General features: G+C 37.0%; 1 pseudogene; it reads right to left on the reverse strand.

Annotated features, from left to right (window-relative positions):
* Positions 1-1,221: 1,221 nt before the first annotated feature.
* Positions 1,222-1,341, reverse strand: LOC111745734 (annotated as a pseudogene).
* Positions 1,342-7,225: the final 5,884 nt, after the last annotated feature.

Below are 7,225 nucleotides of genomic sequence, written 5' to 3' on the forward strand. Positions count from 1 at the left end.
TTATTCTTCGATTGAATAGCAGTATTCCACTGTATGGAAATAGCATAATTTGTTTATTCATATACTTATTGACTCTGTGTTGATTTTGGTTTTGAAATATTATGAATAAAACTGCTATAAATGTCTGTGTACCGATCTTTGTTTGGACAGAGACTTTCTTTTCTGAATGCCTAGGTTAAAATATCTGGTGTATGTGCTGGGTATATCTTTAACTTTTAATGAGCCTGCGACTGCACAAGTAAATATGCCATTTCATGTTGCTAGCAGCAGTTCACGAGAGTTCCATTTGTTTCACATCCTCACGAACATTTAGTATGATCAGTCGTTTTAATTTTAAACACGCTAACAGGTGTATACTATTATCTTATTATGGTTTTAATTTGTGTTTTCCTAATGGCTAATATGTTGAATATTTTTTCAGATGCCTATTTGCTATATGTATATATTCACTGATGAAGTGTCAAACTATACTCCCATTCATCGAATTGCTTGTTCGATGACATCTCGAGATGTCTTTTTATATTCTGAATTCAAGTACTTTCTCAAATAGGTGACTTCCTGATGATTTCTGTTAGTCTGTGCTTTTCTCATCACTTTCTTGATAGTGCCTTTTCAAAGAGTAGAAATTTTAATTTTAAAGAAGTATAATGTATTAATTTTTTCTCGTGTGAATCGTGGAGAGCGGATTGCAAGCTGACAAGGTCCTTGCAATCTGTGAGGCCAACCAAGGATCGCCTCGCCTCCGGGAATCCTCCTAAGAATGGGAAGTAGGAAGAGATTGGAGAACAATGCGGGTGTTGAAATGCAAATGATTTTAGCAGTGTGTGTAGGGTGGGGGTTACCCTACGGAAATGCAAATGATTATAGTAGGACATGGAGGCTGGGTGGAGATTATCTCATTTTAGCCAGCAAATGTCTGCTCTTGTATAAAAGCAACTTGCAAAAAGAAAATCGCTCTCTACTCCATCATCAGTGGATAGTGGGCCACCCGATCCCAGCTTTCTGTCTTTTTTCTTTTCTCATTCTACTTCTCTTCCCACTCAGGATTATTTTCCAGGACCGCACTGGACGTGACAGGATTCGCCACTTGCTGGACGCGGCAAATTGTGTTTTCAATGTTGTGTCTAAAAAGCTTTGCCCAACCCAAGGTTAGATGTTGTGTTTTCTCCGGAAGTTTTATAACTTTAGGTTTTGCACTTAAATCTATAATGTTTTTTTAATCGCCTACAGCACCTGGTCTTCCTAGGTGGTCTCCCATCCAAGTACTAATCAGGCCCAACCCTGCTTAGCTTCTGAGATCAAATGAGATTCGAGCATATTCATGGTGCCATGGCCGGAGACTGCAAACCTATAATTTAATTATTGTTAATTTTAATATGTGATGAGAAGTAAAGATCTATGTTTATTAATGTATTTATTGATTGCATAAGGATATTCAAGTTTTCAGTATCATTCATTAAAAGATTATGTTCTCCATTGAATTGACTTTGTAACTGTCAAAAATCAACTGACCATATATTTATAAGTCTAATTCTAGATTTTTTCTTTTACATTGATATATTTATTCACACAGCAATAGCACACTGTCTTGATTAATATAGTATTATAATAAGTCTTGAGACCAGGTAATATAAGTTCTTAAATTTTGATTTTTTTTTTATTTTAATGCTGTTTGAAATGTACTCATTATTTTGGAATTAGCTTCTTAATTTCTAGAAAATATTCTGCTTAAACTTGGATAAACTTCGCATTGAAACTAAGAAAAAATTATGAGGAATTAACATTTTAAAATATTGAATCTTCTGGGACATGACCTCAGTAAATCTCTTCATTTATTTGAAACTTTTAAATTTCTCTCACCAGTATTTCAGTTTATAGGTTGTCAGCTTTACCATAAACATTTAATTTTTTGATGCTATGGCAAATGGCATTATTTTATTTAACTTTCTAATTGATTTTTACTAGTGTATTGACATAGAGTGGATTTTGTATATTGGTCTTGTATCCTACAATCTTGCTAATTCATCTAATATATTAGTAGCTTTTTAAAATGAATCTCATAGGATTTCTTTCAGGCGAGACAAATAAACAAACAAAACAAAATAAAAAGACAGTTTTACCTCTTTCTTCCCACTTGAGATGCCGGTTTCATTGTTGTTGTTGCTGATATGTGATTTATGACATCAACTAGTTCCCTCCAGTGAAACGTGGGACAAAAGAAACGAGGGTGGAGTATCTGTGCCTTGTTCGTGATCTTTAAGGGAAAGTATTTGGTCTTTCACTATTAGCTATGATGTTTTCTGTATGTCTTTCAAAGAGCCTCTTAATTTCAGGAAGTTTCCTTCTATTTCTAGATTTATTCATGAATATACATTGAAGTTATTATAAGACTTTTCTGTATCTATTGAAATAATATAATTTCCCCTTGATTCTAATTAAGTTATTACATTGCATTGATTCATTTTGGAATGTTATGAGCAACCTCATAGTTTTGGCATAATCCCCGTTTAGTCATAATTTATAATCCTTATTTTGGTGAGCTTTTTATACTTATGTTCATTAAAATATTGGTTTGTGGTATTCTTTTCTTATCATATTTTTGCCAGTTTTGGTCTGAGAATAATACTGACCTCATCAAATGAGTTGAGAAGTTCTTTCTACTCCTCTTTTTAAAAAAATAAATAAATAGTGTATTATTCTTTATTTAAATTTTGCTATAATCCACCAGTGAAGCCATCTAGATCTGGGATTCTCATTGTGAAATGGTTTTCAATTATGAATTCGACTTTTTAAATAGACATAGGGCTATTATGATTTTAGAAATATCTTCTATTGTCAATTTTTTTAATTTGAGTCTTCAAGAAACTTAAACACTTTAGTTTCTCAAATTTTTGTCACGGCACACTCATGGTATTCTCTAATTATACTCTCAACGTCTGCTGGCCTCGTTAGTGAGGTCCTTTCTTTAAATCCTGAAAAATGTCTACAGATTGGGTCTACACTAGTTGGGCCCACTGTAAGACTTGAGCTAAAACTTCATTAATTCTCTGACTTCCACGAGCCCGAATTTTGATTAGTAGGACACAGAGGCATCTTGGATCCCCAGCTATTAGAATGATTTCAGAGACAGTGTCAAATACTCTTAAATTTGATTTTTTTTTTTTTTTTTAACATGATTGCTCTAGTAAATGGCCACAAATTCCTTAGGAGAGGGTTTGGAGGATGATTTAAGCTGTTACTCAAGACAATGACGCAGGACTCTTTCTAAATAGTACCTGTCCTCTCCATCACTCAAACGAATTTTTGGGATCTGTATATTGACTTACACTTACATCTAACTGGGTCACATGCTGTGACTTTCTACTATGAAAATGTTGCTACTGTGAAAATTAGGCAATTTTTGGCTATGAGACCTAGAGTTTTTCTTGTTTTATAGCTCAAGAAACAATCTGGTAGGCTACCCACCTGCTTTGAAGATGACGTGTACATGGAGAAGGAAAACCTTTCTTTAGGGAAGCTCTGCTGGCCACTGGTAAACAGAACTGCATGCCCACCAGGAGTCCCACGAGACAAGCACGTGGGAATCCTTTTCTCCTGCGATGTCCCTCTAACAACACCAACTCATCAAGCCTGATGTCAGACCGTCTGGTAGAGATGCTTACAAAGTTCAGCTCTAATACTGCATGCAAGGAAAAGAGGATTTGTCACTGAAAGGCAGTAAGTTGATTACTGACCAAGTCGTCACATACTTTACTTCCACATGTATTCTAGACTTCATTTTGCATTACTATTATTTCTTATTTAAACAATCAATTATATTTTAACAAAATCTTTTAAAGAGAAAAATATTTGTATTTATCTAAAAATTTATAATTTCTAGTGGCTTTCGTTTCCTTCTGTAAATTTCTTTCAAGTGGGTATAATTCTCCTCTTCCTGAATGGTTTCTTTAAGTTTTCTCATAGTGCAGATCTACTAACAAGAGATTTTATCAGATTATTTTTGTCTAAACATAATTTATTTCACTTTTGTTGGATTTTTTTTTATGAGATTAGTACCCAAGTAGAGAACATGTTAGCCTCTTAAATACGTTGTTTTATGGTTTACTGACTTGCATTACGTATGAATGTGTATTAGTTAATAGTACTGTAGAAACAGACCTAATAGGGTGACTATAAATATAAATATTAAAAATATAAAGATGAACATGTTTATTGTAAGAAATTGACTCACATTATCAGAGATCGGTGATTCCAAATCTGCATCGTGGGCTGGTGGGCTCGGGACTCTGGACAGATGACGATACAGCTGCGGTCCAAAGGCTGGCAGCCTGGAGACCCCGGAGAGCTGACAGTGCAGGCGAAGTCTGAAGGCAATCTCCGGAGGATTTCCCGCTTGCTCAGGGAGGCCACTCCTGCGCTATTCATGCTTCATCTGATTGGGTGAGGCCCACCCACATTACGGAAGGCAACTTGCTTAACTCAGGGTTCACTGATTTAAATGTTAATACCACCCCACACACCGTTCAAGTCGTCACATAAAATTATCCAACACGGAAGGTCGTTCTTACTTTTGTTTCCTTTTACGTGCTCTGCCTTTTCTCTCAAGTCTTAATATTTTCTTTTTATCACTGGTATTCAGCAATTTTAAGTACAACGTGGCCCCATGTGGCTGGCCACATGTTTATCATACCAGGGGAGGGGGCACTTCTTGCTCACATCAACTTGTTATATCTGCATTTTATAATTTTCATCTGATTAGAAAAATGACCACTATTTTTTCAAATATGTTTTTCTTTTCTACTCTGCAATTGATCTCTTAACGTCACCCCACACGTCATCGAGTCTGTGGTCATCGTGTGTCCTTTAACTCCGCTCCAGTTTTTGAACATTGTCATTGAACTGCCTTCAAGGTCATCAGTGTTTTCTTTTTCTAAGCTGTAGTTACGCTCATCCAGTAATTTTTTTTTTCATCCTAAATGTTGCATTTCTACCTCTGGAATTTCCATGTAGTTCATTTTCACCTTCCATTGCCTTTCTCAATGTGTGCATGCTTTATTTATATGCATAGCATATTTATAATGCTTATCTTGAAGTCCTTGCCCGCTATTTCCATCACCTCTATCATTTGTGAGTCTGCTTTTATTGACTGGTTAGCGGTCCCATTTGTCTGCGTATTCGCATGAAATAATTTCTGATTGGATGTGAAGCATTGTGAATGAAGCCTTTTTGAGTATCAGGAATTGACTTCCCTTACACTGAACTCTGCTTTGGTAGGCGCTTACGTTATATGAAAATGGCTGTCTTTGCCGCCTTGATTTTAAGCTGTGTTATGACAGCTCTAAGCAGCCTTTACTCTGGGCTTGTTTATTTCTGCTTCCAAAGGATTTTTTTTTTTCTCAAGTCCCCACCAAATGCCTCAGGTCATCAGTGAGACTCTCTACGGGGCTCGCAGGAGCTCTGATACCTTCCTGTCCTCTGCAATCTGAGACTTCTTTACCTGAGAGTCCTCTCATAGTTCTTTCCCTGGCCTTTTCAAATTACATGCTATGAAAATGCAGATTATTGTTCAGCACTATGCTGCAGAATCTCTATGCAGATTTTTAGAGATCGTATGTGTGTGTGCACACGTGTGTATATAACTCTCTTTTACAGTACTCTGCCTGAATATTATAATTCCTTCAGACTTCTAGAATTTCTTGTTTTCCCCTAATCTTCTCAGCTGACTGGGGTCTTTCTTCCCTGTACCACATTCTGGAAAGTGCCTCCAGGCAGAAATGCACAGCGATTCACCTTGTTTCTATCTTTTCTCTCAGGGCCAACGATCCAGCACTGCTTGCTTTTCATCCTCTAAAAACAGTCATTTCACATATCTCGTCCAGATTTCTCAGTACTTAGGGAAGGAGGGTAAGTCAACTACCAGTTATTCCAACATGGCCGCAGTATGTGTTCATCAAGTTAGTTTATATTTTAAATTTTCAGGTGAACAAGTAAATGTTTCTAACTGTGCATCCTCTCTGGTTTTGCATTTCGGAAAGTAAATGTCCAACACTCTACAACAGCATTCACCATTTGGAAAATCTCACCCTGCACCAAGCATAATGTTAAATATCTAACATATAGTATTTTATTTATGGCCATTGCCATAAAAGGGGGGTACTGTCATCCCATTTTTCAAATGAGGTAAATGAAGATGAAGTAACTCTTCAAAATCAAGCAAGAGTCAAACTCAGGGTTTTCTTAATCTCTTACCTAGTTTTCAAAAAGTATACTGACCCACCTTCATTAAATAGTTCAGAAAAGACATACTCAGAAAAAGAAATTACATTGTTTCACTCAGGGCAGTCGAATCATTTAGTGAATCTTAAAAAAAAAATTACACGGTTGATGTTAAGTTGGACAGAATCTAGCAAAATCACACAGTAGTTATTTCTTTTGTATTTCTGTCTTTTCTTCTTCCTATAATTATTCACCATTCCCACAGTCACAGCCTTGCTCAAACCCAATTTTTGTCCTATAATTTCTCTCGGTGGGTGATACTAAGCCAGAGTTCTAACAAAATCCCTTCCCCTTCCTTTGCAATCCTACTCTTAATCAATAACCTTCCCTGTGACGTCAGAGCTGTCTCCCGGACCGCATCAGGGCAAGCTCACGTCATCTATGACCACGCGTGAACAATAGTTGTCCAGCTGCAGCCGCTCTCCAGCTACCTTCTCTGTCTCTACCTTGTCAGCACAATTTATTTCCCGTACTATAACCAGCAAGATCTTTCAGATCATGTCCGATCACCTGCCGGGCTTAGACCTGGCTCGGTGGCTGTCTTTTACCTCGAGTCCAGACTCATGACTGACTTGGCTTTGTCTTGAAGAAATGAATAAAATCAATACATTGAATTAGTCCAAAAATATCACTCCCAATAATCTATCTTACTCTTGTTCATTCATCAAAGATGACTCACGTTTTGGGGGGAAGCCTTCAATTATACCAGAGCCTGTTTCCCTTACACGCTTTGTACCCGTATTGTTGGTAATATCAAGGCTAGTCTCATACTGGGATCAGGCTGTTTCTACAGAGACAATGCCATGATCACCAGGGGTCCTATTACGCAGATCTCAGTAAAAGTTTAGGACTCAGCCATGACCTAGACTTCAGGAAAAGCATCCACTGCAAGCAGAGTACCCAGCCATCCTAGTTTTCCAGGTCAGTGTGGTTTATACCTAGTGCTCCC

Source organism: Pteropus vampyrus, unplaced genomic scaffold (genome assembly GCF_000151845.1).
Source record: "Pteropus vampyrus isolate Shadow unplaced genomic scaffold, Pvam_2.0 Scaffold163, whole genome shotgun sequence".
NCBI classification, from domain to species: domain Eukaryota; kingdom Metazoa; phylum Chordata; class Mammalia; order Chiroptera; family Pteropodidae; genus Pteropus; species Pteropus vampyrus.